Source organism: Leucopleurus acutus (assembly GCF_964270905.1).
Source record: "Leucopleurus acutus genome assembly, chromosome: 7".
NCBI classification, from domain to species: Eukaryota; Metazoa; Chordata; class Mammalia; order Artiodactyla; family Delphinidae; genus Leucopleurus; species Leucopleurus acutus.
This window is the reverse complement of record NC_139150.1, coordinates 60,113,030-60,126,206: the sequence shown is the minus strand read 5'-3', so window position 1 is coordinate 60,126,206 and position 13,177 is coordinate 60,113,030. Positions and strand designations below refer to the sequence as shown.

Here is a 13,177-nt window from a genome sequence, read left to right as displayed (position 1 = left end):
ATGGTTTTTAAAACATAAAACATCAGTGTATGATCACTCTTATTTGTCAGTTGTATTAACTTTTATAAACCTAGTTATTTTTTTTCCATATTTAAACATTAGAGTTGTGGAGTTTCAATTTGGAATTTTCAGCTAATTAGACAATGTAAGCAGCATGCCTAGTAAGAAAACTTTGAGTTTCAGTGAATATTTAGGAAATATTTGGTGAATATGAAGAGTAGCTTAAAGTTTGGCCTTTCATTTATTTTCCCCCAATTTAAAAAGGCTACCGACTTAATTTAATTTTGATAATTAAAACTTGCGTATATTTCAGGTATACAAATAGATGAATTGATATATATGTATACATTGTGAAATATTCACCACAATCAAGCTAATTAACATATCCATTACCTCATCTAGTTAGCATTTGAGGTGGGGGGGGAGTGAGAAACTTAAGATTCACCCTTTTAACAAATTTCAAATATATAATACAATATTGTTAACTATAATCACATTGTTGTACCTTAAATCTGCAGAACTTATTTATATTGCATAACTAAACTGTGTACCCCTTGACCAGTATCTTCCCATATCTCACTCTCCTTACCTACTGAGAGCCACCATTCTGCTCTCTGTTTTTAAGAAATTGACATTTCATATTCCACATATGATTGAGAACATGCAGTATTTGTTACTCTGCATCTGGCTTATTTCACTTATAAAGTTTTTGGGTTTATGCATGTTGTCACAAATGATAGGGTTTCCTTTTTTAAGGCTAATATTTCAGTTTGTGTGTGTGTGTATGTGCGCACACGCATATATATATAGCCAAATATATAGTCACATTTTCTTTATCCATCCATCTGTCAATGAACATTTGGGAATGTAAATTGGTACAACCATTTTGGGAAAACACTATGGAGTTTCCTCAAAATATTAAAAATGTAACTACATTTTAATCCAGTAATCTCACTTCTGGATATATATTCAAAGGATATGAAATCAGTATCTCAAGGAGATTTCTGCACTCCTATGTTCATTTCAGCATTATTCACAATAGCAAAGATATGGAAACAACCTAAACATCCTCCATGAATGAATGGATAAAGTTTGTCATTTCTTATACATACTTCTGAGTAGACCTGAGTGATCGCTTAGTTATTACAATTCTTCATGAATCCTCTGTAAATCTCTGACTAGATTTAAGCCAGATTTAGTCTGGTTTACAGGAAGGGACCAAAAGGTGGAGGCTCTAAACTTCCTCTTTGTATCATCTGGAGTAGCTCTACTTCTAAACCTCTCATTTGTTATACTTCCACAAAATTCCATTCACAGAATGAATAAACCAGTAAATTTTATAGTATTAATTAAATTAAAAATCATGGATCTAGTCCAATGTCCTCATTTTTGCAGGTGAAGAAATGGAGATTCAAAGAAGTAAAGGACCTGTCTCAAAGTCACAGTACTAGTAAGTAATATCTGCACATCTAGAGTCAGATGTCAGACTGTTTGACCTGAGTTCTATCCATTGCATAATAATAGCTTTTCATTTCAGACACAGTGTTGGAAAGTCTATAAAACTCTGTTTCCATCCCTGACATATGGTCATTGGCACTAATTGCATGTCACCTGTGTTCAGTTCTGCTATACACTTTGGAAGATGCTTAGAAACTGTTACAGGATGTTCATTTTAGAAAAGACAGTGTAACTCATGAGATGGTGTCGCAAAAGAAAGCTGGCATTCATTTCAGGACTTGCCATGTCCTAGGTGCTTAATAAGAATCATTCCATTTAATCTTCAAAAACTATTGTAAGGGTTTTATCCCTATTTTAGAAATAAACTAAGGCTCTAAGGTGGTTGGTAGTTTGCCCTAGTACATAGAACTATTTAATGTCAGAGCTGGTTTCAAATCTAAATCTGACTTCAAAGGTGCCATTTTTTGTACTGTACAATTCTGAAATTAAAGACAGGGATCGATACAAATAGTACATAATTCCAAACTAGTGTGATATACACAGTTGTATGATATAGTGCCAAGAGGAAACTAGTGAAAGATCAACTTGAGTTGACACTGTAAAGGTTGATATGTTCTTGTTATTGACTCCAAACTAGCAATTCTTGGAAAGCTTGTTACTATGAAGACATTATGTATAATAGTATCTGTAAATGACTGGAAAAATATCTGCAACACATACATAATGACATTACAGGTAGAGATTGCTAACTTGTCAAGATAAAGTAGAATGGGAATTTCAAAAAACGGAGGCTTTATTATAGCTGTTGGAATATGAATGAATTATTGAAGAAAGCAAATGGCATTTTGTAGCTGGATGGGATATAGATATGTGAGGTTGGATAAAATAATTTCTTTCAAGATGGAAGTATGAGAAGCATGGAGGTGGAAATGAATAGGGACATTTTGGCAATAGGGGATAGACTTCAAATATGGTAAGGAAGAGTTGAGATGTTATTTCAAAAGGTTGAACTGGGATTCTTTGGTGGAAGTTTTGAAGCCTGATCTAAAAAATTATATTTTACTATATAAACAAAAAATGGATATTGATGGTGTTGGTCTTTTGTTATTATTATTATTTATTTGTTGTTCTAATCTGTGCAATCCTATAATCAGAACCGTGCCTTGGAAAAATTATGATAGCGTTATGATGGACGGACTACATAGATGAAAAATCAGAAGTGAGGAGACCAAGTAGCTGGTGTGAAAAAAATAACGAGGCAAACATTCCTCCTCAATTTCTATCTATTTTTATCTGTTAAAGATAATGACATCTCCCCTTCCCAGTGCTTGTAATTGCTCAGATTTCTGTAGTAACTTTGAGGAGAAAATACTACTGATCTCATGTACCAGACCTTAGCTCAATCTTGCCTCAAAGAAACAAACATAAAATTCCATAGATTCAATATCCAATTTCCTCCCAGTTGTCCTTTTCCTGATAAATGTTTGTTGAATGAATAAATAAATCTCTTTTCTATCTGCTTTTCTATCTTGAAAATTCCTGTCATGTAGAGGAGAAGACAGATGTCATGATAGCTTTATTATCCTGGAAACCTGTCTCTTCCTAGAGAAGTCTTTCTGAGTGAAAACTTCCCTTGTGCTTTGAAGATACCAGTTTGCCTAAAATTTGCACTTTAGTTGGAGGAAAGGAAAAAGTAAGGGATACTTGTTTTTCTCATAAGAAGCATAAACAAATAGGACGTGCCTGTGCTGTCTTTAAAGCATTGTGCCCATATAATGAAGGAACAACAAAAAAATGAAAAAAGGCTTTATGCAAATTAAGAATCATTTAGATTCTTAAAGGTCAACTGCTTGGTTTTAACATTCAAATAGGGAGGAAAGAGCTTTAAAAGGTCTCTGCCCTCATGTTAGATAAACCATGGACAGATAAACAGGACAACTTGTAGCACTCTCCTCATTTTAGAAACCTTCTTATTCCAGGAATTGTATGCGTTCATTAATGAGTCTGACCAGTACCACCCAAATACTCTGCTGCTTCCTAACTATGATCCCACAAATAGTGGAAACAATATGCTTTCTTCTTACTCAGTTGAATTCATCATAGCTTTGAAACTTTCTTCAGATTTTCTTTTTCCTGTTTTGTGGATTGCATTTTTGACCCCAGGTTCCCTTTAAGAATGTGCTTCATTTAATTTATATCCATTTGTCTTATGAACAATACATCTGCTAAATTATCCCTTCTATATTGAATCTCTGCTCTGCTTTCTCAGAGAAAACATAGGCTGCTCCAAACATGGGCTGTCCCTCTCAAAGGCAATACCTTTGCCATTAGAGATCTTTTTGCCTAACTGATACATAACATTCTGAACTTCTAAGAAAGTAACACTTTGATGCAGGGGCTGTTCAAGTAAATTCTGTATATAAGATTTGATATTTTGTTTGGTCAGGTATTTGAAATGAAAAGGTGAGTTAGAGTTTTAGGTGGGTAAGGAAAGTAGCAGTACACCTTTATCAATAGGTGCAATAAAAGTCAAAATAGGCCAACCTTGTGAGGTTTGGTTGAGCACTGAATATCCATAGCACTGTCTGGTACACAGAAAAATTATTTGTGGAGTGAATATATGTGTTATTGGCTTGTAACTGACACTTCTTTGGTCTTTTCAATGTCTATTTGTGAAATTACTGTAGTCTATCAGGTAAAGGTGACATTGGATTGGATAGAAATCTAGCATTAGATTTCAAGCAACTGTCTCAAGAATCAATCCTCTGCTTGCCTAAATGTCACTCATTAGCCAAAAAGCTGAGTTTGCGCAGTGACTGAGCTATAGCACTCCAAGTGACTCCTGGTAGCCAATTGTGCTGAGAAGTGAAGATGAACATTGCATACTCAGCTTTGTTTCTTGGTTGTAACTATGATACTGCTAGCAAGACCCAGTGGTATTCCATTTATAGTTTTCTTTTTATACATTCTGAATTGGTCTTTGGGCTAAAAATAGAGGTTCATATGATAGAGATGCAACTTACTTCATAACTCTTTAATCTCTGGTATAGGGAAATGAGAGAAAACATTTGCTTTATTTCCCAAGGGGATAAATTAATAAATGTAGTACTATGGAAATTTTAAAGAAAAAGGATTACTGAAAATGTGTTTGAGCATAAAATATATCATTTTATTATGGGAGGTAGTTTGGCACAGAGATTAAGTATATAGATCCTGGGGAAGCATAATTTGTGTAAAATAATGGGTTCCACTATTTATATGACCTTGGAAAAGTTTTCAAATGTGTTTGTGCCTCACTTTCTTCCCCTGTAAAAACATCTACCTGAAAGAAAAAGTAAAGCATGAGTCCTTATAAAAGTCTTGTTTTATATTTAAGTTTTCAATAGCACAACTTCTGTATGTTAAAAACTATATTAATTTTCTTAGTACATATTCCATTACGCCATGACTGATATTTCCCACATAAATTTCCTATTCAAATGCACAGTAAGTTGATAAATACCATTCTTTGCAACTATATCTAAGTCCACTTGCAATATGGCATTAAGAAGAGTAAGGCATGCTGTGTTGGTATTATCTATATCTATAAATCTAATATCTTTACTATTTATGTATATTTCTAACCCTAACTTTTTCAGAATCTTTGGATTAAATTTTTATTTGGAATTTATAATAAAATGCATATACAAATAATGTGATATTGAAGGGGAAATTCAGTTTTACAGATGGCACTTATTAAAGTGATTTAAAGATAATTTTTTTTTCCTTTTTTTGCGGTACGCGGGCCTCTTACTGTTGTGGCCTCTCCCGTTGCGGAGCACAGGCTCCGGATGCGCAGGCTCAGCGGCCATGGCTCACAGGCCCAGCCACTCCGCGGCATGTGGGATCCTCCCGGACTGGTGCACAAACCCGTGTCCCCTGCATCGGCAGGCGGACTCTCAACCACTGTGCCACCAGGGAAGCCCAGTTTTTACCTTTTTTTTTTTTTGCATCTTTATTGGAATATAATTGCTTTACAATGGTGTGCTAGTTTCTGCTTTATAACAAAGTCAATCAGTTATACATATACATATGTTCCCATAGCTCTTCCCTCTTGCGTCTCCCTCCCTCCCACCCTCCCTATCCCACCCCTCTAGGTGGTCACAAAGCACCGAGCTGATCTCCCTGTGCTATGCGGCTGCTTCCCACTAGCTAGCTATTTTACGTTTGGTAGTGTATATATGTCCATGCCACTCTCTCGCTTTGTCACAGCTTACCCTTCCCCCTCCCCATATCCTCAAGTCCATTCTCCAGTAGGTCTGTGTATTTTACCTTTTTTAATGGCAGTAAATGTTATCCCTCTCCCAGCCTCTCCAGATTCCCACACACCTCAAAAATGAAATTACACAACAGCAGATTCTATTTTGTCCTGGCAGCCAATTAAATGGCAGTGGGTGTCTGTTTCTGTGTCATTTTCAGAAACAATTGTATCATTAAATCGCTGAAATTGTAGTGTCAGCTGGAAAGAGAGCAAATAGTTAACAAAGGGAGAAAAAAATACGAACAATACAGCTACTTTGATGTCTTCCTGCCCTCCTTTCAAGTGTCTATTGCTGAACAAGCTACAAACAAAATGTGAGGGAGCAAAGGCTCATGCAGATGAGCCTGGGTGGATTGTACCTCCCTCTTTGGGAGGATGCTCACACATTTCTTCTGCTCCCACTTGACACCTTAGGCGGACCGCACCAATCAGTGTTTCAGAACACAACTCCCACTGCCCTGCCTCTGTTTCTCTCCAATTACTGTTCACTCATGGAATCTACTCTCTCATCTCCTTTTTAAGATTTATTCATTAATTTATTCAACAAATACCTGTGGAGCTCCTACCTTATGCTAGGCACAGTCCCAGGCAAAGATACATCAGTGAACAAAACAGACAACAGCCCTGCCTTTAAGGAGATTACTTGGAGGTAGTAGAAACAGACAGTAAGTTATTTGCATCATAAATCTGTCAATTATGTAGTTGGGTAAGGGAAATCAAGAGCCAGGGGACTACAGTTTTTAATGGGATAGTCAGAACTTTGGGAGAAAGTGTTTTATGTTGTCCAGAGAGGCACAGAGAATAGTGGTTAATAACACACACTCTTTTATGAGACTGCTGGGTTTCTTAATCTATACAGTTTGTCACTTGTTAGTTGTGTGACCTCCTTAAATTTACTTGATTTCTCCAGGTCTCAGTTCCCCCGTCTCTAATATGAGTCTTATATGTAAAGGATTTAGAACATAATACATTGTACACATTACTACAGTGCATGTAGTAAGTACCTAGTAAGTATGATGTGTTCATTATTATGTTCTGAAAAGAGTGTACACCTCAATTTAGAGATATCTGAGTGTGAAAATATCAAGGACGTACTTCTCACTAACCTGAACCTCATTTGTATGATCAGGAATATTAAGTTAATTCCTATCATTTAGGATTATAAGAAAGTTCATATTATGTATTCACAGGAGATCCTTCTTAAATGTCATGGCCTTTCCTCTCTAGATCCAGTTGAAATGCTTTGACGTATTCTCACATTATCCAGCTAGTGAAAATCTTAAGTCTCCTGGTGTCGCTCATGGTACTTATTACATACTAGCTTGTGCTATGTTGCATTTCCTCCTTTCTAAAACATCACGTATAATAAGGCACATGTGTTGATTTAATAGCAGCTTTTCAAGGGGAAGAAACACTCCCACATTAAATGCACCCATCAATTAAATGGTGTGCCCTGATTTTAAACAGATTTAAATGTGAAAAATAAGTGCATCATAGAATCAAGGAAATGTCTTAGTTTCTGTTCGTGTGTCTCATTGCTGCTACTGTGTGATTAACTACTCAGATACTATATAATTCTTTGTATCCTTCTCTTTGCTTAATCCACTGCCTTGTACATTTAAAGAGCTCAATAAAATATTTCCTAGGTGATTGAATAGATGACTGCATAATTCCTTGAACAAAAGAACTCGTTAAGTTTATACATCAAATGAAAACTGATCATGGTTTTTCAAGTTGGGGGCCTTCATTCAAAATTGCATAAAAAATAGTAAGATACAGTATGGTAGTCTTTTTGAAAAGCAACATGCATGAAGAATGTTTGTTTCTGTAGATTGTACGATGTCAGACCTCCTTTTGAGTGCTAATTAGAGAAACTCAATTTGGACTAACGAGCAAAAGAGGGGGGTTTTTCTATAAGTTTACAGGATTCTAGCATAAACTCAAGAGCAGAGGCAACTCTGACTGCTCCACTTCCAGCACCAGTTGCTTCATGAGTCACATCTTACTGCTAACAAACCAGTCCTTCCTGAGGGGCGTAGTACTGCCCGAGGATCAGGAATTCAGACACAGAGGGGATGGTTTGCTTAGGCTCTGCAGTATCAGTGTTCTCACCTGGAACACTCGATCAGCTGAGGATAATTCAAATAGTTGCGGGCTGGCCTCTCTTCTTTAAACCCTCATCTCCTTCCAGCTAGTCAGGTTTCTGCTAGTAGTTTTCTCAAAGCCCTTCAAGTTTCCTTCACTGCTGGACCCAAAGCCAATGCCACATGTTTTCGGGTTTTGTTATAATAGTACTCATCTTCTATACCGAAGTCAGAGAAGCAGATCACTCTGATGATATGAAATAAGGGATTTATTGTAGGGATTGTATGGAATTGTGGCAGCGGAGGGGGGCGTTTATACAAGGCTGTTTCCTCTTCATCTGATGTTGAGCTTGAAGTTGCTTTAAGTTGGTTGGGCTGTGAAGTGGAGGAGAGCCAGGACAAAACTAGAACCCATGAGGATAAAGGAGGACCCAGGAAGATCAGCTGGAGCTCAACTCCTGTCTGTCTCTCACCACCACTAATGTTGACGATAAGGTTGAACTGCAGGAGAAGTCGGCAGCTTCACCAAAGGGCCACACATGCATTTAACCTCAGAGAAGCTGAAGGAGCTGCGTGCCTCGGTGCTGCCCTGTGTCAGTAAGTCAGCAGACCAGGGCATGTGCCCCAGGGTCTGACTCCCTGCATCCAACTTTGGAGAGAAAAATGGCTCTCACTTCTCTACTTGCGAAATCATGTGCAGGTTTTTCTTGTGACCTAACTAAAAACTATACACAGAATGAATTGTGAGAAATGTTTCAGCTTAGCTAAGGTAACAGTAAAAGACATATACAGTGTGTATCAAAAGTCTTTAAAACATTCATTTCCATTTCTAGAAAATAAGCTTTTGAAGATATAGAAACCCAATCTGGACAAATGAACCAAAAAAAAAAAAAAAGAGGAGGATAAATATATATAGATATATCTTTATATAGATATATATAAAGATATAAGGTTCCTAAGATATCTTCTAGAAAGCCAAGATCAGGACTGTAAATATGCCTCAGGAATGAAACTCTTTGAGAATTTGTGTCATATTCTCTCTCTGTTCTTTGTTACTGCTTTTTTCCTGTCATTTGTTTTATTTATCCTTCTGACACCAGTCACGTTTCCTCTGTACAGTCAGTCTGTATGTTAGAACACACCAATATTAGCTCTTGAGATTTGCATAGTGGAACCACCTAGAGCAGATAAAAGTCATTCTCTCAGTCCCAATTAAAATTTCTCAGAGAGTATTCAAGTTTACTGTGACAGAGGGCAAGTTCATGTTACACAAATGACAGTTGCCACCTCAAGTATGTAGATGAGATAAGGAAAAGGAAATTTCCAGAGAAAAAAGGGTACAGAAATGCAGTTCAATAGAGGTCTCGTAGAGTCCAACTTTTGTCCTTGATTTACTGATCTGAAATTACAAATATGTGCATGATTTTTTCTGTATTATTTCAAATATCAAAAACATAGAAAATGTGAATATCCAAGTCACTTAAGTAAATTGTTACACCTTATGACAGACTATTTTGTGTACATCAAACTGGTTATGAAGTTTTAAATAATATAAAAGTGCATATCATCACACTAAGCAAAAAATATACAAAATGGTATATTCAGTGTAAACTCAATAATGTATAAGAATGTCAGTATAGTAGTTATGTCCACATTGTAAGATTATAGGTGTCACTGTTCTCTATTCTATTTTTTCAACTTTTATACAATAAACATACACACTTTTATAATTTAAAAATATTCATATAAAATAGCGTCACCACAAGAGCTATGTGCAAAGTACTCATTAAGCTGTTTCCCATGAAAAGAAACCAGAGAAAGACCTAAGTACCCTACCCATCAGGAGTTCAAGTATAAAGTATTCATGGACACATTTTATGATCTTTGCTGTCCAAGGACATAAAAAATGACTCGTTTAAAACATATAATAACATTTTAAAGATATATTCCAAAATAGTAATACTACTTTCAATTAATCCTAATTCCATGGAATATGCGGATTTATAAAGCAATTCTTTTAAACCCCATTTCACTTTCTTGAAATAAATCATGTATTGTACATATAGCAAAGAAGGCAGTGACAACTAAAACGTTAACTGAATCAGATAAACGCAACTTGACCGTTAATTCCAATATATTAGCCTAGTGTTGTAAATTTATTATTTGCCAAGTACTAGTGAGAATACTAAAACATGACTTAGTTTTATCATCAAAAAGCAAGACTCCAACTCTAAAAAAACTAATACAGCATACATTTTCCACACTGCAGTCATGTTCTTTAGAAGCTAGAAAATAACCCAACCCATGTTAATGAAGATGCGAAACAACTAGCCTGGTCTGAGAACTTCCATCTACATGACATTTTGTCAGAGTTGGAAGAGAGTGGGATGCCATAAAACAAAAAGATACTATCTTCTAATTTTAAATTTCTGATTGGTTGAACCTCTGTCTTCATATTGCCTCCTTCTCTAATTAAATCATGTATCTTTTACTGCATAGAATTGAATTTAGTCCCATATTAAGACCAGAACTCACAGAACATCTAATCAAGTATTTTGTCAGGTGCATAACATTCTAAAGCCTTGCCTCCAGCAAGTCATTCAGTCTCACAGGAAAACTCTTTGACACTGGCTATGTTGACTCGATTCCAAGAGATAAAGAGGCTTTATGTAAAATAATTTTTCTTCTACTCTGTTCACTTTTCTAAGTTGCTAACAAGTTCCTTTGGGCAGAGGGAAGTTTGTAGTAGATGTGTGTTTGTGTATGTGTGTGTGTTTGTGATGTGCATTTTTTAAAATGAGATTCTTGTACTCTCAAATATTGAAAAATTTGTAAAAACTTTCTCTTATATCCCATCTTTGCTGCAACTCTTTCTCCTTTTTTCCAATTGTACAGTCTCATGGAAAAGCATTTTAGAGTACCAGGTATAATTCAATAGCCATTACCAATTTTTTTTTTTAAAAAGAAAAAGCTAAGTTTGTGTCTCAGTAGCTATTAATATAGTATTATGGAATGGCTCCAGGCTAGATTAGTCACTGATTAAAATGTTTGGCTCTCAATATTTTTTAGGAGTTCTACTTTTTTCCCTAATCTGTGTGGGGCCAATTACATAAAGTATTTCTTTTTGTTTAAGACTGTTTTGCTTTTTTAAAATGGAAGCTAATCTTCAGAGACAGAGAGCTTATATCAGGAACATATAGTCCTTTCCCTTTATTGTCTATCCCAACCTGGTGGCAGAAAATTATCACCAAAACTCCAGAAATTGTGGCAGCAGTGTAATATGTTTCCTGTTGCAAGGACCTAAGCGTCATTTTTCCAAGAGATATCAAAGAGTGGGGTTGGGTCTCTGCAGGAGCCGAGAAACTATCAGTCAGGTATTACAGTGGGCCCTCTTGACAACTAGGTATTAGTTTAAGCCCTAGATATTAATGTATTGACATAAAGAACAGGAAAACAGATTATTTCCTTGTATATCTTTCTCAGGAAATTTGTAAAGGGGAAAATTAGTTTCAAATAGCACCTTTTGTAAATCCTCTAAGGTTTTGCCAATGGGATGCTTTCGTTCTCCTTCAAGCTGTAAGAAAAGTTTTAGTGCAGAATCACTTTATGCAAGAACTCTAGATTGTCCAGCAAGTGTTCTGTGAACCCATTGTCATGATATAGAATATTTCAAAGATTAGTGCAAATTGGCAGTTAATTTGATGAAATCTACCTAGTATGTGTAAATTTCAGGCTTGAAAATAATCCCAGTTATCATAAACATTTAGGAAATGATACAAAATAATATGCAGAACCATGCACATTTTATGATTATTTATCTCACAGCCATGAGTTAGCCCACTGAGTAATAAGTGATCTGGCTGTTTGTTTCAGATAAATCAACTTTTATGAGAAAAGTATTTTATTATCTTTTAGGGTCAAGGGTCACATTATCTCTAAATAAAAGTGTCTTTGAGCTCTATTACTTACTGCACTGTGAGAACTGAAGAATAGTAACATGTTATCATATACAATCTCAGTAATACATTTATATAATGTGTAATGTACATAATACATAAATATACCCAAATATACGTAAGTCTGTGTGAATAATTAGATTTCTAAGTGGCTGAGTCAGCATAGAGAGCCTCCTTTTTGGACATTAGCATTTTACCTGAATTATTTGGCAGTTTTTAAATTAACGAACACAAATATTGCTGAGTCTAGCTGACAGCTTTCCTCATTTGGACTAAGATTTTTGAAAAGTTTCCAGTCAAACATGGTAGATGGGTTTTTCATTTTGCTTTGTTTTGTGCTTTTAGCTTAGAGAAATGATCAGATTTATTGGCAGAGAAGAAATATATCTGCCTTAGAATTAATCAGTGAATCAAAATTCAGGTTAGGACAAACTATTCTTTTTGGATATTTGTTCTGATAGTTTCCTGTGAAAACACAATTACCGGAAAGTAGCTTCCATTTGTTGCATTAAAAAATTATTACCTACTAGGTTGTGAATTTTATATTTGCCTCTCCCAGTTAAACTAATGAAAAAATATACCTAATATTTTGTGAGAGTGGTACCATACACCAATATTCCATCTAACAATCAATATTTTACATAGATCAGATTCTTCCTTTAGTTGTTATTCTAAAAAATCAGACAACACTTAACTAATTATTATTGAATGTGAGATTAATCTCATAGGTTGAGAAAAATTGAAAAATTTACTCAGCTTGGAGCTTTGGTTGTTTCCAAAGATTTGGTTATTTTTTGCTGCTTTTAAAAATAAACAGCTTTTAATGCCTCATTACTTTCTGAGTTTCTTTTAATAAAGCTTTCAAAGTAGGAAAGGATTTTAGCAGTGTGAAAATCAATCAAGGACATTGTTTAGCACTTGGCAGTTCCTCGTTTATTGATACTTCTCTCTTTTTAATAATGGGGTAAACCTAACTTAGTGGTGTTTAACCCTATCACTTTCATAAAGATCGTATGTAATATAAAAAGAGTAAAGTATTGTGTATTTACTCAGAATCCGTCCTCTCAGAAAACAAAAAGAAGCATGGCCAGGATAGAGATTAAATGCCTGCATAGATATAACATAATTTTTTGAATATTTTCAAATATTATCCTTGCATCTCAAAATGCGGCCAGAAGTATTAAGAAAAGTATTAACATCACCTGATAACTTGTTAGAACTTCAGAATCTCAGTCCCTCCTACCTCCCCAACTGAATCATAATCTGCATTTCAACAAGACCCTCAGATGATTTGATGCCTATTGAAGTTTGAGAAGCATTGCTCTAGAACACCTGTTTCTCCATTTTGCCCTGAGTAGTATGTCTGAGTAATAGGCACA

At 35.4% G+C, this 13,177-nt stretch overlaps 1 long non-coding RNA gene across 1 annotated transcript in view; it reads left to right on the top strand.

Annotated features, from left to right (window-relative positions):
• The window catches only part of LOC309964139, a 567,331-nt gene that overhangs the window by 272,381 nt on the left and 281,773 nt on the right, over positions 1–13,177 (top strand). The window contains exon 2 of the long non-coding RNA XR_014326334.1: positions 1,396–1,450. This is a non-coding gene — a long non-coding RNA (uncharacterized lncRNA). The remainder of the gene's footprint in view (positions 1–1,395; positions 1,451–13,177) is intronic.